Source organism: Spermophilus citellus (assembly GCF_964194105.1).
Source record: "Spermophilus citellus genome assembly, chromosome: 15".
NCBI classification, from domain to species: Eukaryota; Metazoa; Chordata; class Mammalia; order Rodentia; family Sciuridae; genus Spermophilus; species Spermophilus citellus.
The window spans coordinates 70,898,397-70,923,141 of NC_138195.1; the positions used below are offsets into that span (position 1 = coordinate 70,898,397).

General features: G+C 35.7%; 1 protein-coding gene and 1 pseudogene across 8 annotated transcripts in view; one reads left to right on the top strand and one right to left on the bottom strand.

Moving 5' to 3' along the window:
* BTRC (beta-transducin repeat containing E3 ubiquitin protein ligase) overlaps positions 1-24,745 on the top strand; it is a 194,340-nt gene that overhangs the window by 41,107 nt on the left and 128,488 nt on the right. For 2 of the 7 annotated variants that reach the window (XM_081267074.1, XM_081267078.1), the window contains exon 2: positions 10,563-10,639. The exons of the other annotated variants lie outside the window; for them this stretch is intronic. The gene's annotated coding sequence lies outside the window, so the exon portion shown is untranslated. The remainder of the gene's footprint in view (positions 1-10,562; positions 10,640-24,745) is intronic. 7 annotated transcript variants of the gene reach the window in all.
* Positions 21,956-22,774, bottom strand: LOC308634051 (PCNA-associated factor-like; annotated as a pseudogene). Its single transcript has 2 exons — positions 22,768-22,774; positions 21,956-22,257 (listed from the first exon to the last, which is right to left on the bottom strand). The product of its transcript is annotated as a PCNA-associated factor-like (transcript).

Consider the following 24,745-nt stretch of genomic DNA (forward strand, 5'->3'; position numbering starts at 1 on the left):
GGGGAGGGTAGATAATGTTCATTTTTGTTACTTACCAGGGAACATGACACTTGGTCTTTGAAATGGTTATTTATTTCATATATTGTAGCTGCCAATCAGTCAGAGATTTGCAAATGGTGAAATAAACACACTGCTGAAAAGCGAGTTTCTTTCCTCTGCTGGTTTGTAGTGCCCAGGAAATCAGATGTAAAATGATTGCATTTATTTATGTAGGCATTTATTCTCTTTCTAATGAGTAAGTAATTTTCCTTTCTTTACTCCTACATAAAAAGTTAAATTAAGGAGTACCCAAGAGGACTGGAAGACTTGGTTTGCAGTCATTGAAATACCATTTGATATCTGGGGATCCTTTCATGAATGTAGTTTTTTCTTTCCCCTTAAGAAGAAAGCTTCAGATAACTCCCTTTTGACCTCATTTGTCATTGCATCTGTAGAAAAGGATGATGTTTAAGTGTAGTTATGAGGGTTTGTCTTTTCTCCCTAGCAAAGGTTTTTATTCTGTAGCTTCTTTTACTTTCTTTGCCTTGGAAGTAAGGGAAGTAAGCTCTGATCTCTCCTGGTAGCCCAGTCTGGCTTTAATATGTGGGTTATTAACATAACACCAGGCTTTGTTGAGTCATAGCACTGCTGTGAATAAATGTGTAAACAGGGCACTGGGGTGTGGGGTAAGGTTGTGGGGGTGATTGTTGGTGGTATCTGATCAGTGTTGGAAATGCCTTTCACCAAAATGAAAGACTGTTTCAACTTCTATTTACTCCTCTAGTTAAAACCAAGTTTTCTTTTCTGTTTTTCCCTCATCTCCTCTTCCCTTATCTTCTCTCTTCTTCCCGTCCTCCATGTCTCAGAATACATAAAGCTTAATCCTCCCAATGAGCACTGTGATCATTTGAAATTTGTGTATAGGCCAATTTCACATCATCAAAAATTGTTGTGTAACCCCATGATTCCAAGGCCTCAGCTGGTGGCGTAGTTATTTCAAATAATATTTAATTTCAATAAATTTTAGGGCAATAAAAGATTTTGGGCAGTCCTTGAAGTTTATCATAATGAGATTTGACTTGAATTTAATATACTGAAACTCCAGTATAACCAAATAATTTTTTGATGGCATAACTTAAAAAGTCTTTAAGTACCAGTATAGGTGAATGAGTTTTTAAAACCTAATCTGAGATAATTGAAATTTTACTGTTACTGAGAAAATGAACACTTCAAAAATATAGGAATTTTCTTTACTTAACATCAGATATTTTTAATAGTGCAGCAAAGAAAGTGTAAGTGAACATACTTTTTATTCTGTTATGGGGAAAATAAAGATACCACCTGGATGTATGCATAAATTTGTTTACTAAGTTGGTGGTTTCCTGGACATGAGTATTAAAAATGACATGTTACAAAAAATATGTATCCTCTAGGCATTACTATGTTGCCTAGTAATGATGAATATTTTGTGTGACTTAAAAATTTGTTCCTATTTTATTCTTTAAAATTCAGGAGTCTTACAGTAAAATTAGCCATAAACCAGATATTTACAACTTATTTATTGATACAAACTAAAGACAAATAAAACACAAGTATTTAGTAATCAAGAAAACCACCAACACTAATGTTAGAAAAATTGTGTTGTATTCTGGAGTTCTCATGCCAATGACTTTTAAGATCTTTTGTTTTCTGTACTGAAGCAAATAGTAAGAATGTTTGTTTTAGAAGTTATGAAAAAAAGTCTGTGTATTAATTTGCTTTGGGTCCTTCTAGTCTCTCTGGTAAATTCATAATTAGGAAGGCCTTTTAAAGACTATTCTGGTCTCACAGGTACACAGCTCCTCCATATCTGGTAAATCTAAATTCATATGTGAGGAGGTTATGTTTTTTTAAAGCATATTATTTACACAATTCACTGGAATGGCTCCTTTGGAAGTTGGGTGGCTCTCTTATGTAATTATGTACGTAGTAACCCTGCTCTACACAGCAGTAGAAATTCAAGTAAGAATAATTTACTGCTTATGCATAGTTATTAGAATTTTAAAGCATTTGTTTGTTCAAAATTCTAGCTTATCAGACTGTTATATTTGACTAATTGCGTACTTAATAAATAATAATGAATAAAATTTATTTTAGAAGGCAACCAAGTTTGAATTTTAACTGAACTAAACAAGCATCAGGAGGTGCTCCTCCCTACCCTTGCCCTCATTTAAAGGGATTTCCACCCCTTCAGTACAAGTTTTGTGGTGAAATTAATAATTCCTATTTAAAAAATCCATATTCTGAATATTGGAGAAAGACTTAAATCATGGAACTGTGAAATTTCATTGCTGTAAGTTATTATTAGAAAGATTTAAATCTATTTTACTCGTGAAGAAGCTTAGGTGCATAGAAATTAAGTAAACTGCTCAAGGTCATACAATTGGTTTGAGGACAAGTCTCATTCCTGGATTAGTGTTGCGCTTTCTCTCAGTTATGACGATTCAACAGTTTATTTCACCAAAAATTTTTTGAATACTTTTACTATGTATGCAACGGTGGGCTTCCAGAAGTTTTTAAGAGCAGTATATGAGTTTGTATGGTATAACAATAATATTAAACTAGTAATATTTTACATTTTAATCTTAATTTGTCTAGTGTTTTGTAATGTTTATAAATGTTGACATGTGGTAGCTAAACTTTTAAGTCCCTTTGTTTTTCTACTAGATTTTAATCTGATTTTTAAAGGAAGGGACTCATTTAGTATTCATGAAGTCAGTCGGGTTTCATTTTGGAAGGCCTAGATTAAAATTTTTTTTCAAGCATTAATGGCATTGTTGGAATAACTGGCTTCCATCGTATCTACTCTGGGGATAATACTCATTTTGAAAATATATTTCTAAGTTTATCAGTTAATTTTGATTTTAAGTAACAGATTGTCTCTTTTCCTCTTTCAACAAGAAGGGGCAACTAATTTAAGGGTACAGAACTCATGGAACTAAAAGGGAAGATGTACATTTAGGCCCCCCAAGGACCCAGAGCCAGGCATTAGAATATCTATAGGACTCAATACAACCACCCTTGCCTTCCGAGAATAAATCTGACTACTTTGTGGTATATGATCCTTTTCGTATATTGCTGGATTTTATTTGCCAGCTTTTTGTGAATTTTTGCCTGTATGATCATAAGGAATATTGTTTTGTAATCTCCCTTCTGCTGCTGTGGAGCCCAAGCCCATTCAGTGAGTTTTTGTTCAGTTTTCTTACATTTTCATTGCTGCTGCTTTAATCTGTAGTTTCTTTGCTGATACTTCTTTCTCTCAAGAGTGTTTGCCCTTACTTATTGGAATCTTTTTATTCTAGCTGTTAATTCTAACATCTACATCATTTTGATATTGGCATCTGTTGAGGCCAGTTGAAATTTCCCCCTTTTTTGGTATGCAAACCATTTTGGGGTTTGTATCCTCAACACTTTTAATATTATAAATCTCTGAGTTTTGTTTAAATCCAATAAAAATGTTTGGTTTTGATTTATCAGGTATTCAACGTAGTTAGGCTCAACTTCTAAAGTCAGACAGCAGTCTGTAGGTGTCCCCCACCCCCAACCCGTTTGTGCTGGGGAGTGAACCAGAGCCTTAGACATGCCAGTGAACAAATGTTCACTCCCTCTGTAGAAGTTTGATTTCTGTGTTTATCCCATTTTGAAAGCCTTTGAAGTGCCACTGAAATCTATTCCATGTGTGTGCCACATAGTAGTCAACCTGGGATATGGATATTAGTCTGTCTTGACATCTACCCCTGTGCAGCTTGTGGGTAAGCATAGGACTTCCTTAATCACTTTATGGAGTTACTTTTCTGGCTTCGTCTTCTCCAAGATCTCCTAGTACTGTTTGGTTCTCTGGGCCTCAGTACTTCAGTCAGAAAGTTGCATCTGAGGATAAATGATGAGAGGATGTGGGAGTAGGAGAAATAATGAGGTTTCACTTTTCCCTTTTAGGATCACAGCCCCTCTGACCCGAGAGGAAGTTTTTCTTACCCTTCAGAGTTTTAAATTTCTGTGGATTTCTGTGCATACTGTGACTTACATGAAGGGATTGCTTGGAGAGAACAGAGAAAACTTAAAAGAAAAATGGGAGATTTCTACTATTCGTACCCCTTCTTTGCTCCTTGAGCTAGAATTAGTTTTTTCCTGGAACTCTCTTTACCTATACTAATACTTGCTTTTGAGTTTCAGGCTGCAGCTCAGATTGATGGATATTGGAGGAATAATAGAAAGGTATATTTATTATTTTATTATTTTTCAGTGTTATGTCAAATTCATCCCTATCTTCCTGCTACTTTTGTTTTGACTTTTCAGAGTCCTTAAATAGCTGCTTCATATGTTTTGTCCATTTTTTATAGCTGCATTTAGTGGAAAATATAGGAGGCAGTGTGCTTTCTCCACCTTACATGGAACCAGAACCCCTTTTCGTTATGTTTTTGATACTGATTTATGCTAGTCAATAGCATATTTTGCAGGTTCACTCCTTTGAACTTGCTTCCTGGTCCATCTGCTTTTGTAGTAAGTGTGGTTGAAAAGAATCTGTATGCTGCAGTTCTTGGAGACAGTGTTCTAGTTTAAGTCATTAGGTCAAGTTCATTTATCATGCTGTTCATTTTTTTTGTTTATTTTGTGAGGTAGCTGAGAGGTACCTTGAAATCTCACACTATGGATTGCAGATTTTTGTATTTTTTTTTCCCTTTGTTCTGTGTACTTTGCCTTTATTTTTCCCTCTTCATACCTGGGAATTCAACCCAGGACTTCCAACATGCTAGACATTTGCCCTGCCACTGAATTTTACCCCCTATTTTGCTTCTTGTATTTTGAACCTTTTTTTTTTTTTAATCATTAGCAATATACTTTTCTTATTGCTCTTAATAAAGGGACCTCTTTATCATTATGAAATAACCCTCTTTATTGCTATTTACATGCTTTGCTCAGAAGTATACTTTGATATTAGTAGTCATTTGGTTTTTTTAATGACTTTTATGATATATCTTTTTCAAACTTTATACATTGTTATTATATCTTTTGAATCTCACCAGTAGTGTAAAAGTGTTCCTTTTTCTTCACATCCTCTCCAATATTTGTTACTGTTTGTATTCTTGATGTTTTCTGTTTTTTTTTTTTCCTAGCTGTTTTGTTCCCTTCACATTTTTTTTAGTTGGTGCATTACAGTTGTACATAATGATGGGATTTGTTTATGTGTTTGTACATGCACACAATATAACAATATAATTCGGTCAATATCATTCCTCAGAGCTTCCCCACCTCTTCCCCAACTCTCATCCTTTAATAACTTTCCTGTACTGATCTCCCTTTGATTTTCATGAAATCTAGACACACCTTTCTTTTCCTTTTTCCTCACTAAAGTACACATATGAGAGAAAAATAGGACTCTTATCCTGGGTTTCACTTATTACGTTTAACATGATGGTCTCTAGTTCTATCCATTTTCCTGCAAATGACAATTTCATTTTTCTTTATGGCTGAACAAAACTCCATAGTGTATATATCATGTTTTCTTTATGCATTCATCCATTGATGGACACCTAGGCTGTTTCCATAGTTTGGTTGTTGTGAATTGTACTGCTATAGACAAGGGTATGTATGTATCTATCATTGTAGTATGATTGATTTAACTCTTCAGGATAAAAACCAAGGAGTGGTATATCTAGGTCATATGGTGGTTCTATGCCTAATTTTTTGAGGAACCTCCATATTTATTTCCACAGTGGTTTTACTAACTTACAATTCTACCAAAAGTGTAAAAGTGTTCTTTTTCCTTGACATTCTCTCCAGCATTTATTATTATTTATATTCTTGATGACTGCCATTCTGACTGGTGTGAGGTGAAATCCCATTGTAGGGTTTTTCTTTTTTTTTTTTTTTTTTTGTACCAGGGATTGAACCCAGGGGTACTTCACCACTGACCCCTAACTCTACCCCCTCTTTTTTGTGGTGCTGGGGATTGAACCCAAGGCCTTGTGCATGTTAGGCAAGCACTCTACCAACTAAGCTATATCCCCAGCCCTCCCTAGACCCCCCCGCTTTTTTTTTCTCCCTAGCCCTTTAAAATAAATTTTTTTTAAAAAAATTTTGAGATGGGGTCTCGATAAGTTGCTTGGGGCCCTTGCTTGGGGCCTTGCTAAGTTCCTAAGGCTGGCTTTGAACTTATAATCCTCCTACCTCAGCCTCCTGAGTTGCTGGGATTTACAGGTGTGCACCACCATGCCCAGTGCAGTGTAGTTTGATTGCATTAACATAATTGTTAATGATGTTGAACATTTTTTTTCACATATTTGTTGGCCATTTGTATTTATTCTTCTTTTTTTAAAAAATATTTTTGTAGTTGTAGATGGACACAATATCTTTTTTTTATTTGTTTATTGTATATGATGCCAGGGATCGAACCCAGGGCCTCACGCATACTAGGCAAGTGCTCTACCACTGAGCCACAGCCCCGGCCCTTGTATTTCTTCTTTTTTAAAAAATTTTTTAGTTGTAGATGGACACAATACCTTTGTTTAATTAATTAATTAAAATGTGGTGCTGAGGATCATCCCAGTGCCTCACTGAGCTACAACTCTAGCCTTGTATTTCTTTCTTTTTTTTAATATTTATTTTTTAGTTGTAGTTGGACATAATACCTTTATTTTGTTCATTTATTTTTATGTGGTGCTGAGGATCGAACCCAGGGCCTCACATGTGCTAGGTGAGTGCTATATCTCTGAGCAACAACCCCAACCCCTGTATTTCTTCTTTTGAGAATTATGTGTTTAATTCATTCACCCACTTAATAATTGGGTTATTTAATTTTTTGGAGTAAAATTCTTTGAGTTCTTTATATATTTTCTAGATCCTAATCCTCTCTCACAAGAGTATCTAGCAAAGATTGTCTCCCATAACAGTCTCTCTTTCAATGTTTAGATTTTCAGTGTCTAGTAGAAATATTGTAGATGCTAACCATATAATTTTAAATTTAAAATTTCTTGTACATCAAAAAAGTACGAAGAAATGTGAAATTTTCATGAGAAATATTGTAGATGCTAACCATATAATTTTAAATTTAAATTTTCTTGTACATCAAAAAAGTACAAAGAACCGTGAAATTTTCATGATTTATTTTTAAATCCACTGTAGGTTATTTGTAATCAGCATAAAGTTATTAGTGATATATTTATCTTTTCTTATTTTTTTCCACTGTGGTGCTGGGGGTCAAACCCAGGGCTTTACACATAATATCATTAGGACTCTACCATAGAGTGACTTTCCAGTACTCCACCTTTTTAATATTAAGTTTTCAAAATTCAGTGGGTATTTTATGGATATAGCACATCTCAGTTGGTACTATTCATGAATAAGTGCTCAGTAGCCACCTATGACTACTGTTTTGGACAGTATAGGTTAAACTATTGATATTTAGTGCAGTTATTGGAATGGTTAATTTTAAATTACCATTTTGCTTTTTTCCCAACTGGCTTTTCCTTTTTAAAATTTTTTTCTGCCTAATTTTGAATTATTTAAGTTTTAGTTTTCCATTTTATCTTTTCTGTTGGCTTAGTGTAGGTATTTTTGTTTTGTTTTGGTTCCTTTAAATATTACCATTATGTATTTTTAAATATTAAGGTGAAATTCACATAGCAAAATTAAAGTGAACAGTTCTGTGGTGTTTAGTACATTCATAATATTCTGCAGTTGATGGGCTGGGGCTGTAGCTCAGTGGCAGAGTGCTTCCTTGCATGTGGGAGGCACTGGGTTCAATTCCTCAGCACCACATAAAAATAAATAAAATAAAGGCATAATATTCTGTAGTCAATACTTCTATCTAGTTTCAGAACATTTCAATCATTCCATATAAAATCTCTTGTCCACTAAGCAGTTTATTTCCATTTACTTCATCCAGCCCCCAGCAATCACCAATCTACATTCTGTCTAGATGGATTATAAATGGAAGCATATGTGACCTTTTTTCTGTTGTCTTTAATTTAGCATAATATTTTGGGGGTTTATTCGTGTTGTAGCATGTATTGGCACTTCATTTTTTTGTGGCTGAATAATAATTCATTTATTACATACCATATTTGTTAATGCATTCATTTATTGATAAATATTTGGGCTGTTTCCATCTTTTGGTTATTTATTTATTTATTTATTTACTTACTTACCTACCTACCTACCTACCTTTATTTTTATGTGGGGCTGAGGATTGAACCCAGGGCCTCGCACATGCTAGGTGAGCGCTCTACCGCTGAGCCACAACCCAGCCCTGGCTTTTTAAAATAATGTTGCTGTGACCCTACGTGTACATGTATTTGAGAACCCGTTTTCAATTTTTTTGGGGTATAAACCTAGGAGTAGAATTGCTAGGAGTGGTCACATAATAATTCTGTTTAACCTGCTAGAATGTTTTCCACAGTTGCTGAACCAGTTTTTACTCTGCCAGCAAGGTAGTAAGGTTCCAGTTTTTCAACATCCTTGCCAATTGATGTTTTCTCTTGTGGGTTTATTTTGTAATTTGATGTAAAACTCCTTTCCATAAATCTGGATTTCCTGGTATCCTCCTTTCCTTAAGTAACTGGATGACTCTGCTTTTAATTTAAAAAAATATATATATTGCTATCCTAGTGGGTGTGAAGTGTACCTTGTAGTTTTGATTTTCATTTTCCTAATGACTAATGATGTTGAGCACCCTTTTTAATCTGTTTATTCATCATTTGTATATCCCCTTTAGAGAAATACCTATTCAAATCCTTTGGCCATTTTAAAGTTGCTGGGAAAGTTTTTTCTTTTTTTGAGACAGAATCTTGCTATGTTGCTAAGACTGGTTTTGTACTCTTGGACTCAAGTGATCCTTCCACATCAACTTTAGGAATGCTGGAACGACCGGCTGAGGACACTGTGCCTGGCCTAAGAACCCAGGTGTTTTTTTGTTTCTGGGAATCAAACCCAGGTCCTCCTGGATGCTAGGCAAGTGCTTTACCAGTGGGCTACATCCACAAGCCAAAAATTCTTGATACATTTGGATACTAGACTCTTATTGGACATACGATTTGCAAACCAAAATGCATCTTTAATTCATCACATACTCCCTTGAAATATATCATTTCATATATATTGTATTTCTATTTTCTACTCCTACTCTTTGTTATTGCTGTCATATTTTGCTTCTACATATATAATGAACACCACAGTTCATTAGTATTTTTACTTAAATTATTATTTTTAAAAGAAGTTTGCAGTGAGAAAGTTTTAAAATATTTACTTACATAATTATATTTGCAGCACTTCTCATAGTTTTTATATAGGTTGTATCTATTACTATTTTCCAAATAATAGAAATATATATTTTTCAAAGGTATTTTCTTTCAGTGGTACAGCGCTCGCCTAGCATGTGTGAGGCACTGGATTCGATCCTCGGCACCACATAAAAATGAAATAAAGATATTGAGTGTCTACCTACAACTAAAAGATAAATTTTTTTTAAAAAAAGTATTTTCTGCTTCTTCCCTACTCCCTTCTCATTTTTATTTATGGGATACTGCTGAGGGCCATTGCCAAGTAGGAATGACGCATCGAAATTTCCTTGCCAGCGTACCCCATGTTAAATGGACTTGCCTTGGAAATTCGCTGTGACATTGCATGTGTGTTTGAGAAAGGTGACCCTGCTCAAGGACGAGGGTGGATCCAGGTTTAGGGTGTATCCTGCAGGTTTTAGGAAGTATCCCAGTTTAGGATAATTTGGGTTTAGGGCGTTCCCGGTTTAGGACAATCTGGATTTAAGGCAGGTCCAGGTTTAAGGTTATTGCTGCTGGGAATAGGGCATATCCTGCTGCCTGAGTTCCCGTTGAGTTCACCTGGAATTGAGAAAGTATTTGGGACGTGAATTGTTCGGCAGAACTTGGATTTCCCCAGAACGTGTTTGTACAGGGCCAGTGTGAGTTCAGGAATAAAGAATTGCTGTTTGAATCTACAAAGCTGTGAGTGGCTCGTGATCTTGTGCCCAGCCAGACTGCGGCAGGATACCAGTTATACATACATTGAACCACTTGATAATTTCCCACAGGTCACTTAAGCTTTGTTCAATTTTTTTTTTCCCCTCAGTGATTTTTCTCTTAGTGCTTTATTTCCTAATATTGGTGTTTTTTAAAGTTCAGTGTTCTTTTCTTTCACAGTGTTTAATCCTGAATTAAATCCATCTCATGATATTATCATTTCAGGTATTATATTTTTTTCCATGAAACTTATTTTATCCTTTTTATATTCTACATCACTTTGTTCATATTACAGCTGTTTTTAATGTTTTTGTCTGCTAATTTCATCCCCCTCCCGCCCCCTGAATTTGTTTCTGTTGTCTAAAAAAAAAAGTTCTCATTATGGGTCATGTTTTACTGCTCCTTATCTGTATTCTTAGATTTGATTTCAAACATTGTGAATTGCTTTATTGAAAATCTTTTTTTTTTCTTTTGGCGGGGGGCAGTACTGGGGATTGAATCCAAGGCCTTGTGCAACCTAGGCTAACATTGCCACTGAGCTACATTCCCAACTGTTTTATTTTGATACAGGATCTTGCTAAATTGCCCAGGCTGTCCTGGAACTTGTGATCCTCCTGCCTCAGTGTCTGGAGTAGCTAGGATTACAGGTGTGTACCTCCATACATCTATTTTTCTGGTCTTTCTTCCTTCCTTCCTTTCTTTTCTTTTTTTTTTTTTTTTTTTTCTTTTTGTATCAGGGATTGAACCCAGGAGTGCTAAGCCACTCAGCCACATTCTCTGCTTTTTTTTTTTTTGGAGACAGGATCTCACTGAGTTGCTTAAGGCCTTGCTAAATTGCTGAGGCTGGCATTGAATTCTTCGATCCTCCTGCGTCAGTCTCCCGAGTTGCTGGGATTGCAGGCGTGCACCACTGTTACTGGCTTATTTTCTTTTTGAAAGAATATAGAGTTTATATTGGTTGGCAATTGAGTTGCTTGCAACTCTATACTTAGTATTTTGTGCTATTGTGGCAGATTTTAAGATTTATTTGGATAGATTTTTGATATAGCCTTTATTCTAATGTTCATCATTGTATGCAACTGACGTGTGACCTTTCTGGGAGTCCTACAACATGTCCTAGGTGTTCAGTTAGGCTTCTGCAATTTGGCTGGTCAGAACAGAAAAGTCACCCAGGTATCTGTGATTTCTAGTTGCTGCACTGATAGCTGTTACATAGCTTTTTGCCTGATCTTGTGGAGTATCACCATGTGCAAACAGACTCAAAGGGGTCTATTCAGGTATGTGGAGCCTTTTTCTACATAACTTATTCTCTAATACTCTGCCCCACCAATTCTAGTCTCTTTAGCTTCTAGAAACTCTGTTCTGTTTTCCTCAAGTAAGTAGTGCCATTACTCTGGGGTTCCCTTTATGGTGTTGCAGACTGGAGTACCCCCAGGGAGAAGGCTAGGACAATTTTAAGGTTCACTTCACTTGTTTCTTGTCCATCAGGCATTATGGTCTGGCATTGTATATCATCCGGTGTCTTAAAATACCTGCTTCACATATTTTATCTAGTTTTCTTGCCATGGTGGGAGGGCATGTTTGGTACCAATCAGTTTTTGTATAGTGGAAGCTGAAGTCTAGTTTTTGTCTTTTACTCAGTTTCTGTTTTATTCAAATTTAGGTCCTGTTTTGCCTAGTTCTGATATGCACGAATTTTAGTTATCACAGTTTAGTGAAATAATACAAAGGCCCCAATAACATGGTTCAAATTTCAGTTACCATGGTATATTAACTTTGAGTAACTATATGAAGTACAAACATTTTGGCTGATTTTCCATTCTACAGATCACTATGTGAAAAACAAATCTACCTCATATGACAAAGTATGTTGGTTATTGCATGTATGTTACTATGTTAGCAGACAAGGAAGCATTTAGTCAGATTGTCTCCTAACAGTATTAAGCCCTGGTGATATTTTATAGAAATAAAAAATTGAAAGTGGAAATTGGCTAATAGAGATGAAACAAAGTAACAAAAATTGGTAACACTTATTGAAATTTGAGTGAAAGGTTAAATAATTAGCTGACATAGTAATATTGACATAGCTACCATTTGATAGACTCTAGGTAGGTAGCTGGAGGAACTTAATAAAGATGAATTTATTTTAAAAGAGGAAAGTAGTCGTGAAAAAGATGCATATGTTCCAGATGGAAAAAAATACCTTCATATTAAAGAAAATAATTACATTAAAGTCTTCTGGAAGCTGGGAACACACCTGTAATCCCAGTGACTGGGAGACTGAGACATGAGGATTGCAAGTTCAAGGCTAGTCTGGGCAATTCATCTAGACTGGCTAAAGTGGCTTAAAAAAAAAGAAAAAAAGCTCCCAGTACATTTCACAACGTTAGAGACACAAAGGATAAAATATGAAAAGCTGATCTAAATTTAGAACAACAGTTCACCAAGGCATAAAAAAGGTGCTTGCTTTTATGTTTATAAAGATTCTTGAGTCTGTAGCTTGATGATTTTCATGTTTTTGAAAATTGTAATATATTTTTAGAGGTTGTCTTGTGCCATTTCTTTTTTTACTTCTGTGAATCCAAATACTCCTATTCACTTTTCATTGTGTAATTCATAGTTTTTATATTATTTTTCTATCTTTTGACTCTTGTTTAGCACAGTGATTCTCATTATTTTCTTTCTTTTTTTCTTTTTTTGTTTCTGCTGTAGCCTCATCCCTGGTACCATGTGCTGGTGCTATGGTGGCTTGAAGGCAGAACCTGCATACAAATTCTCACTTGCTCTGTATCTAATCTCTTAAACAAATATGATGAAGTCATAATTTTAACTTTTATATTTTTTAATTATAGGATTTCCTTATTGTATGTTTTAAATTAGAGATTCTAGTTTTCTGGTGCAACTCTACTTTTTCATCAGTTTTCTGGGCTATCTTAAACTTGGTTGTTTTAAAATCGTGGCTGGTCATTCCAATGCTTGTCACTTTGGAGACTGTTTTTTTAAAAGTTTGTCTATCTATAACTATATATTAATCACAAAGTTTACCTCTTAACCACACCCCCCCCCCCTTTTGTACTGGGGACTGAACCCAGGGGTGCTTAGCCACTGAGCCACATCTCCAACACTTTTTATTTTTTATTTTGAGACAGTCTTCCTAAGTTGCTGAGGCTGGCCTTGAATTTGTGATCCTTTGCCTCAATCTCCCAAATTTCTGGGATTGTAGGCATGCGCTGCCACACCCAGTTTAACCATTCTTTAATATACAATTCATTAGTTTAACTACATTCACATTATTGTGCAACCAGTCTACAGAAATTTTTACCTTTTGCAAAACTGGACTCTCTACTATTAAGCAACAACTCCCTATTTCATCTCCTTCCAGCCCTGGAAACCACCATTCTAGTTTTAAAATTTGATTATTCGTGTTAACTCATATCAGTGCAATCATACTTTATCTTTTTGTGAATGCTGTATTCACCTAGCATCATCTCAAGGTTCATCCATGTTACAGCATGTGTAAGAGATTTCTTTCTTCTTTATGCTGAATAATACTCAATTGTATGCACATACCACTTTATCCATTCATCTGTCAGCGGCACCTGTTTTGTTCTTACCTTTTGGCTCTTTGACTCTGTTTGGTTTTTTTATTTGCTTAGTTTGTGGTACTGGGGATAGAGCCTATCACTGAGCTATATCAATATCCTTTTTTATTTTTTATTTTGAGACAGAACCTAAGTTGTTGAGACTGGCCTCAAAAGTTGTGATTCTCCTGCCTGTAACCCTAGCTAAGATTACTTTAATTTGTTTTTGGCTTTAAATTTGGTTATTTGAAGGGATCAGTGGACCATGCCTGTAATCCCAGCGGCTGGGGAGGCTGAAATAGGAGGATCACGAGTTCAAAGCCAGCCTCGGCAAAAACAAGGCACTAAGCAACTCAACCCTGTCTCTAAGTCACAAAATAGGGCTGGGGATGTGGCTTAGTGGGCAAGTACCCCTCAGTTGTTCAATCCCTGGTACCAAAAACAAAACAAAACAAAATGAAAAACCACAGTTATTTGAGCCCTTCACTTTGAGTGCTTGATAATTTTTAATGATAATATTAAAAAAATTAATGAAAATGTTAGAGACTCAGTGATATCTTCCTTCAGAGAGGGTTTAATATTTTTCATGGGCATATCCCTTTTGTTGAGTTGAGGCTTCTCTCTTTGGTGCCCTTTTTCTGATCCATGGTGTTAGCTAAAAGCTATCTGAGAGTTTTGTGTTTTTTTTTCCCTCTCTAATATATCTGAGTACTTCCTCCTAGGTGAGCCCTGCATTCTCAATTTCTAGCTCCCCAGCATCATTAGACTGCTGAAATATGCTTTAAACTTGGTTTTCCAGTATCTTGTTCTGTGCATGTAAAACTTCAAAGCTAGCAGATGCTTTAGGGGAAATTGTGGACAGAATGTCTGGCTCTCCACAGTGCATTTCACTTCTCCCAGTATCTTTTTTTTTAATTATTATTGTTTTTATTATAACTTAATGTTTATACACAGCAGTTGGGTCATCCTGACAAACTCATACATGTATAGAAATCAATTTAAGTTCATGGACCTCCCTGTTTATTCCCTACCCCTCCTTCCTCTACTAGACATCCCTTTCACTTAGCTATTGTATCTCATTGGTTTGTATGTAATCTTATCCCTCAGTGCCTCCCACCCCACCTTTCCTGTATTTTACTCCAGCTTCTACTTATGAGAGAGAACATTCGACCTTTGAGTTTCTGAGTTTGGCTAATTTCACTTATCATGATGTTATCCTTTTCCATCCATTTACTGGCAAATGCCATAATTTCATTCTTTTAATGGCTGCATAAATTTCTTAATCCAGATATCTGCTTAATATCTCGACACCCCCTAAAGTATTAGATACATTGGTTCTCTAATGCCTTCAAACAGTTTTCTTTTGTATTTTATTTAGCTTTTACTGTTACCTTTTCTCCATGAAATTTAGTCTCATAACAATTACTAAATTATAGCCAAAAGCAAAATCTCAGAGTTTTTATTAATTGTCCATGTTTTATTTAAACATTCTCACATTATAGAAAAGTTGTATAAAAATCTATTAACATTTTAAAAATAAACCATTTGAGAATAAGGTACTGTACCCCCAAATTCTTTGAATATATATTTCCTATAAATAAGAACATTCTCCTACATGACCTAGTAAGGTTCAGAATATGGAAATTAATATTGATAAATATTTTGTCATCTAATCTACAGTCCCCATTCACTTTTCTCTGTTAATCTTAATTTATGGCCTTTAGATAAAAGGACCCTAATCCATAGTTACATATTGCATTTAGTTATCATGCCTCTTTTTCCCTTCAGTCTGGGATCGTTACTAGTTATTCAGTCTTTTCTTGGACTTTGATGATATTGACATCTCTGAGAATTACAGGCTATGTGTTTTGTAGGTGTTTGTTGTTGTTGTTGTTTTTGATGCAGAGATTGAATCCAAGGCCTTGCACATGCCAAGCACACACTCTATCACTGATATACCTCTGTTGAAAGTTTTTTTTGGCGGGGGAGGGGGTTGTACTGGGGATTGAACTCAGGGTACTCAGCCACTGAGTCACATCCCCAGCCCTATTTTGTATTTTATTTAGAGACAGGATCTCATTGAGTTACTTAGCACCTGGCTTTTGCTGAAGCTGACTTTGAACTTGTGATCTGAGGCTGGCTTTGAATTCGTGATCCTCCTGTCAGCCTTTCTAGCTGCTGGGATTACAGGCGTGTGCCACCTTGCCTGACTGAATGTTTTTTGAGTTTGGATTTTTTTTTTTAAGATTATATCTAACTTATGTGACTTATGTGACTTTTACAAGAACATTACAGAGATAATCTTATGTTTTTACTGCATGTTATCAACACTTGATTTTCATTTTCTTTCATTTGTTGTGTTATTAATGTTGATCATTATAGTGTTGATTAAGATGTCAACTTGTTTTTTTACTGTAAAGTATTTAATGGGAGGTACTTGGAGACTAAGTATCTTGTTCATTAATCTTTCAGTTTACTTTTAATATCATTAATGGATTCATGAATTTCTACTTTATTCAGTAGCTTATGGTATTAGTTGTTTATTGCCAAATAACAAATTACCACAATTTAGTGAGTTATAATGTAACACACAACATTTCATAATTTGGGGGCAGTTCACAAATGAGTTGTATTTAAACTTTAAATGGCAAATAATTGTTACAGGTTGAGCATCTAATATAAAAATCTGAACTCCTAAATGCTCCAAAGTCCAACTTTTTGAGCACTGACGTGACTCCACATGTGAAAAATTTCATACGTGACTTCTTATGATTAGTTGAAGTGAAAATGCAGGTGTATTAACAGTATTATATGAAATAACCTTCAGGCTATGTATATAAGGTGTCTATCAAGCATAAATGAATTTTCTCTGTAGACTTGGGTCCCATATCCTTAAGATATCTCTTTATGTATATTCATATATTCCAAAATACAAATAAACAAGCAAAATGGAAAATACTTGTTTCAAACATAAAATTAAACTTATGAAATGGAAACATCATATTTATTTTTAAGTTTTCATGAGCTCTAATATGTTAGAATGCTAACTCCTAAATTGACAGCATGCTGTATACCCTGAAATAGGCTTTTTCCTAGAATTTTCTCACATCTGTGTTTGTTTCCAAAAATACATATTTTTTTTATTCTTTATTGTGGTATAATTGGCAAATAAAAATTATATATATTTAAGATGTACAACATGATGTTTTCATATATGTATTCATTATGATTACCACAGTCAAGCTGATTAACATGTCCATAATCCAACATACATTTAATATCTCACAGTTTTTTGGAGTCAGGAGTCTAGGCAGAGCTGACCTGTGTCCACAAAGCCATAATCAAGGTGTTGTCCAGAGCTATGATCTCATTTGAAGGCTCAGTTAAGGAAGGACCCACTTCTAAGTACATGGTTGTTGGCAGAATTCTTTTCTTCAAGGACTACTGGACTGAAAGCCTAAATTCTCAGCTGGTTGTAGGCTCTAGGCTCTAGTTCCTTGCCACATGAACCTCTCCATAAGACTGCTTGCTTCATTAAATCATGCAAGCCAAGAAGGACAGTAGAGTCTCTTAGCAAGGTGGAAGTTACAGACTTATTGAAGCAGTTCAGAAACCCCCATCTAGAAGATCCTCACCATAATTGTTATTTTTAAAGAAATATATATTTTTTTAGTTGTTGATGAACATTTATTTATTTATATGTGGTGCTGAGTATCGAACCTAGTGCCTCACACATGCTAGGCAAGTGCTCTGCCACTGAGCCACAACCCCAGTCCACCATAATTGTTCTTGTTAACAAAATATCAGCAAAGATTTCTGCAAAAGAGCTCAGTGTGGTTAGAACTTCCTATTTCTTTTTTTTTTTTAGAGAGAGTGAGAGAGGAGAGAGAGTGAGAGAGAGAATTTTTAATATTTATTTTTTAGTGCTCGGCGGACACAACATCTTTGTTGGTATGTGGTGCTGAGGATCGAACCTGGGCCGCACGCATGCCAGGTGAGCGCGCTACCGCTTGAGCCACATCCCCAGCCCAGAACTTCCTATTTCTTGTTGCTCTGTTTTGCAAGAACTAAGTTTAACTCCAGATTTGCCGATATCACTCCAGCTTTTGTGGTAAAATGTGTAAAAGCTCTAACTGTTCTAAAAAAAGTGAGGCAAAAAGCACTTTTTGAGAATTCAAAGAAAAAAATTACTTTTGTGTAGACTTCTGCAAAAACATAAACCTTCAACCTTGCCCTCCCATCCCCTCCAGTATAAAGTCCAAAAAATTTCTCAACTCTCAGTCCAGAGGAAGAAAGGCATGAGCCAGTCTGCACTGTCTGTGGCCAATTAACCTTTTTCCTCCTAATTCCTTAATGTCCAGCCTCATCTGTCCTACATCAGTGTGTAATTTAGTTACAGAAAATGTCATCCCATTACCTTTGCCATGTTCTCTTAGAAGGAAAGGTACTAGGCTATCCCATACTCAAGGGGTTAGGATTAAATAAGGGTGTGAATACCAGGAGGAGGGAATTATTGGGGAACATGTTAAGATTTTGCCTGCTACCATCATAATCCATTATTATTTTTTTTAATATTTTTTATTTTTTAGTTTTCGGCGGACACAACATCTTTGTTTTGTATGTGGTGCTGAGGATTGAACCCGGGCCGCACGCATGCCAGGCGAGCGCGCTACCGCTTGAGCCACATCCCCAGCCCCCACTATTAACATTATTTAGTTAGATGTTTAAATTGTCTCAGATTGATCCTGTCCCGGATTTTCATTCTGGCCCTGTGTCATTTGACATGTTTCTACTGTTGTTTGAACCTCTGAAGAACATATATTAAGCCCATCTTGAAGTTTCCCTGTCTGAACCCTGGAAACAGCCATTGTCCTAAGGTTCTTTCATTTATTTAATACTTAGAATCATTAAATGTGTTCATCATATTAATGGTGTTAGTGCTTCTGGGCCTTCTCAGTTGACAGATCTAGGGAATGTGTGTGTGTTGGTAGGAGGGGAGTATGTGTGTACATGTATACAATACATACATAATTTACTTACAAATAGCTCTCTCATTATATTAAGCTTTGAGATCATAATATTGCCTTCAGTTGTAATTCAGCAATATAGTATGCATTTTAGTTTTTTTTTTCCTTTCTCTTAATTCCTTTCTCTGATTTAGGAACCTAGCTTTTATTATCCTCAATATTTGATCCATCACTCTTATTTGATGGGTCCTCCTATATAACTCATTTCCTGTTGTCCCCACAGCTTTCTCTCTATTTCATACCACACTCATACATCTTATGGATGCTTTCTTTACCCTTTTGGGAACATCTGATAGCTTGGGTGCTGGGATTACCCTTTCTAACTTCTTTACTCCACTGAGTCTGAAACTGACTGCTGGACCATTGCTCCTCCACCTCAGTGTGTGACATCTTTTGCCTACCTGGAAAACCTTGATGCTGTGCTGTCCTGTGTGGATATGGATGCCCTCATCCTTCTACTCGCTGCTATTCTCCTGGTTTCCTCTCTCCGCTAAGGCTCTGTCATCCCATGCTGAACCATTTCCACCAGAAAATGTTTTTCCTGGAAGTCTACACCAGGCCTTTTCTGCCCTCAGGGATAACCTTCTTATACCACTTGGGATTCTAAAATCCCGCATTGGGTCACTGTGACTCCCCACCCCCCTCCACTAAGCTTGTTGCCTACTTACCCTGTATTCAATGTCTATTGAACTGAATTGTTTACAAAGGAAGAAGAGAGAAAGGTATCAATTTTAAAAAATATATATATGTGTGTGTATATCTATATATGGTTAGTATATATATGTGTATATATACATGTGTGTATATACATATACAGTTAGGTAAAGATGGACACAATACCTTTATTTAAATATATATTATTATATTATTATTATTCTAATCAGTTATACATGACAGCAGAATGCTCTTCGATTCATTTTATACAAATGGAGCACAATTTATCACTTCTGGATGTACATGAAGTAGGGTCACACCATTTGTGCAGTCATACATTACCTAGGGTAATGATGTCCATCTTATTCGACCATCTTTTTCACTCCCTTCCCTTCCTCCCTTCCCTTTGCCCAATCCAAAGTTCTCCACTTGTCCCATGCCCCACCCCCACTATGGATTATCATTTACTTAGAGAAAACATTCGGCCTTTGGTTTTGGGGGATTTACTTACTTTGCTTACCATGATATTCTCCAACTCCATCCATTTACCTGCAAATGCCATTATTCTATTCTCTTTCAATACTGATATTTTATTTATTTTTATATGTTGCTAAGATGGAACCCAGTACCTCAAACGTTCTAGTCAAGCGCTCTACCACTGAACTACAACTCAAGCACCTCAAATTTTATTTTTAAAAATACTAGTTTTTTTGGGCTGGGGTTGTAGCTCAGGAGTAGAGCGCTTGCCTAGCATGTATATAGCACTGGGTTTGATCTTCAGCCCATATAATAAATAAATAAATAAATAAATAAATAAAGTATTGTGTCCACCTACAACTAAAAAATTGTTTTAAAAAGACTAGATTGTTATAAAAAATGCTTTTAACCTAATATGTTAAAAACTTATACAGACATCACTTATTTCCATATTTATGTAAGCATTACATGTTTCTTTTATTTTTTATTTTATTTTTTTATAAGAGACAGCCATCTTACTAAATTGCTCAGGCTGGCCTCTCACCATCATCCTACCATAGCATCTTGAATAGTTGGGAATACAAGCACATGCTTGTAGTGATACATTAGCTACTGTACCCAGCTACATTGCAGAACTTGTTTGGTCTTTTCTTTCTTTTTTGTGGTACTGGAGATTGAACCCAGTGATTCTCTACCACTGAATTATACCCCCAGCCCTTTATATTTTTAATTTTGAAACAGGGTCTGTCCCAGATGCCCACTCTGGCCTTGAATTTGTGATCCTCTGGCTTCTGCCTCCTAAGTAGCTGGTATTACATGCCGGTACTTCAGGGCCCAGCCTACTTGACAGTCATGTACCCAAGCTATCATGCCATTAATTTTACTCACTCCCGTCCCTGCCTCTCCCCGCCAAAAAAGCTAGTTTGCCAGTGTCTCTCTCTGTTGTACCACTGCTATTCTTCTAGTCTTTCAGGTTTGACATTTTGGAGTTATTTCTGGCTCATTTTCCTTCTTTCCTTATAATCTGCCACTGAATCCTATTGATCCTCTTTTTTTAGATGTGTTTGTCATCTCCATGTTGATGATTACAGCAGCTTTTTTTTTTATTGTGAAAATAAGTACTCTTTTATTTCAAATTTCAGAAAAACATGCCTTTTAAAACATGGTTAATTTTGAAAATTGATAGCTTATCAGCAAGCAGTGTGCTAGGAAAGCAAGAACATCAGTTAACAAGTAGTATTATACCCACCTCTTCAGTTATACCACTGGTTATCTTGAGAAATGTGGTGAACGCTCTGAAGATTTTAGACTCAGCTGTGGGCTATAGCATGATTTGCCAGTCATGTTTTATTGATTTCCAACTTTAAAAATATAGGTGCAAAGGATATTTTATGATACTGAATTAATTATCCAAGAAAAATTCCTCCCTATTAATGTGGCTTATGCAATCTTTTTTCCTCATTCTATGCTAGTATTTTGTCTTTTTGTTGTTTTAGGAACTTTGATTATCAGTTGTTTAAACCCTCAAGGTTAAATTGTCCTTAACTTTTTTCATATCCATCCAAATTTATTCAATAAGACAATTTTGGCTCCTTTCTGAAAAATGACAGAAATTAAGTTAAATTAATACTGAATTTTTTTTAAAAAAGAGAGAGAGAATTTTTTTAATATTTATTTTTTAGTTTTTGGTGGACACAGCATCTTTATTTTATTTTTTTATGTGGTGCTGAGGATCGAACCCAGCACCCTGTGCATGCCAGGCGAGCGCGATACCGCTTGAGCCACATCCCCAGCCCCAATACTGAATTTTTTTCATGTGTAAAACTCTAACTCTGCTTTTTAAAGCAAATAAAGGGAATAACAACAGCATCATTTCAGTGCCCAAATGTCAATATAAATGGTATCAGTAACGGTATGTAAGCAAATCTCTAATATAGGACATTAGTAATTGGAACATCATGCAGTGATTTAATGTTAGTAAGAACAAGAAGCTTTATAACAGGTAAAAGAACCAACATACTGCATTAAATTGAATATTAACCTAAGTAACCATAATTTTACAAATTCTCCAATTTCATAACTTGCTTTTAAATATACTTTAGCCTCATTTTTTTAAGTTAAATGCCTATTCAACAAAGCTTATTGAACAAACATATCTACGCAAATCTACACCCTAGAGTACCAGAGTAAACAGGAGACATTATTCAAAGATGGATAAGTTCTATTATTTTTCATCATCTGTGTGATCAGGTTGCAAAGGACATACTTTTTTCGCTTTGCTTTTCCTAAGCTACCGCTTCCTGATTCTCCTTTTCAAAATCTTTAGGGGACAGCCTGAAGAATTTTCCAATTCCTTTTTGCCGCTTGGGGGTTGGACATCACAAACTGGATTTCCTCCTGCATACTTATTTTCAACCTTCCTTGATGAAAGCCATGTACAATTAGTGGCTGAGGTGGAGGGACCAAGGACCTTTTTTGGGGCTTGAGAAGCCACCACTTTTCTGTAGGTGCTTGGGATACTGTCTGCTTTGAGTTTGCACCATGTTCAAACAGGAGGAGATGAGAAAAACGCAGATTCCCAGCCAAAGGTGTTTCACAGGAGAGGGACCTCTACAGCTTCTGAATGCACTTTCTTTCCTTGGTTCCTGTCTAGCATTCCCAAACTGTCTTTGGCTCCCCATTTCTTAATAAATGAAGTAATTCCATGTAAAGTGCCATTTCTATGTAACACTTTCCTAGATAATCAGAATAGTTTTTAGTTTGATCATTGCTACTTGCTAGTACCCATCAACTTTTAGTAATTCATTTAACCTCTTGTATCTTTTTTTTGCTTATTAGATTGTTATACAGGGTGAATAAGATAATGAACTGTGAAAGAACATTATCCAGCACATTCCGTCCAGTCTAGTTAGAGTAGTCTCCCTCAAGTAGCAAATGAGTATTATTATCAGTACTATGACTATTCCCCAAGCAAACAATGATTCCTTCTCTTTGATATGTAGTTCTCATTGATCTCTCACCATTAAGCACACTTACTGAACATGTACTATGAACAGGCACTGGATACGAAAAAATGTTGTGAATCCTATCTCTAAGGAATACAGTCTGTAGAGGAGGCAATATATAATTAACTTTCATACAGTAGCAAGTGTTACAATAAACTTAAAACCTGTGTCTGAACCTTTCTAGATATTAGAAAATATAACAGCTATTGTCTAACACAATATAGTGTATTACTATATTTTTCCTTGTAGTAACCATTTATGTTAATTTGTCCCCAAAATGGAGTGTAAATTGAGATGGAGATTTGATTCCCAGCACCATCAAAAAAAAAAAAAAAAAAAAAAAAAAAAGAAAGAAAAAGAAAGAATAAACTACATGAGAGCAGGTCTGTTTTGTAATAGTGAGTCTATGGATTTTGGAGACAAGCACACTGGGGCCTTTTGTATGTCATTGCCATTTAGTCAAGTTCTCTGAACTTATCTACTCTACTCTTGTTATATTTTTTTTGCCTGGGGATTGAAAAAAGGTGTGCTTTACCACTAAGCTGTGTTTCTAGTCCTCACTTTTAATTTTAATTTTTGGTTTTTTTTAGTTGTAGATGGACAGAACACCTTTATTTTATTTATCTACTTTCATGTGATGATGAGGATTGAACCCAGTGCCTCACACATGCTAGGCTAGCATTCTACCACTAAGCTACAACCCAAGCACCTCAAGATTTTTTGACACAAGTTCTCACTGAATCACTGAGCGTCTCCTTAAGTTGCTGAGGCTGGCCTTGAAGCTGGGAACCTCCTCTCTCAGCCTCCCAAGTCACTAGGATGACAGGCATGCGCTACTCTCATTTTAAAGTAATAGTGTTAACAACTCTTTGACAAGCTTGCAATGATTAAATGAAATAATGTACTTAAAAGATATAGCACAATGTCTGGCAAACAGTTTTTGTCTGATAAAATTTAGTTCTTGTAATCCACATTGATTACAAGAATTTATGTCCAGAACTGGGGTTGTGGCTCAGTGGTAGAGCACTTGCCTAGCATGTGTCAGGCCTTGGGTTCTATTCTCAGCATCCGCATAAACAAATAAAATAAAGGTCCATTGACAACTAAAAAAATAAATAAATAAAAATAAAAAAGAATTCATGTCCACTCTGGTCATGAAAAATAAATATTTGATTGGTGGATAAATATTGTTCTTATGGTCTGTAGTTCATAATGGCTTCTCAGAACCTTGTGGAAATGCAAGTGACATTTATAGAAGCCTGTTCTTGATAATGATTCCACTTTATTTTTTTTTATAAGGGGGGAGTTACTGGGGATTGAACTCAGGGGCAGTTGTCCACTAAGCAATATCCAGCCCTATTTTGCATTTTATTTTGAGACAGGGTCTCACTAAGTTGCTTAGTGCCTTGCTGTTGCTGAGGCTGGCTTTGAACTCGCTATCCTCCTGCCTGCTGAGCTGCTGGGATTACTGGCATGCACCACCGCGCCCAGTTTTACTTTTTTAAAAAAATTTTTTGTTCTAATTTGTTATATATGACAGCAGAATGCATTATAATTCATATTACATATATAGAGCACAATTTTTATATCTCTGCTTGTATAAAAAGTATATTCACACCATTCATGTCTTCCTCATACATGTACTTAAGGTAGTGATGTCCATCTCATTCCACCATCTTTTTTTCACCCCTTTGCCACCTCCTTCCGCCTCCCTCCCCTTTGCCCTATCTAGAGTTTGTCTAATCTTCCCATGCTTCCCCTCCCAACCCCACTATGAATCCAACCTCCTTATATCAGAGAAAACATTTGGCATTTGGTTTTTTGGGATTGGCTAACTTTACTTAGCATGATATTCTCTAACTCCATCCATTTACCTACAAATGCCATGATTTTATTCTCTTTTATTGCTGAGTTATATTCTATTGTGTATACATATACCACAGTTTCTTTATCCATTCATCTCTTGAAGGGCATCTAGGTTGCTTCCACAGTTTAACTATTGTGAATTG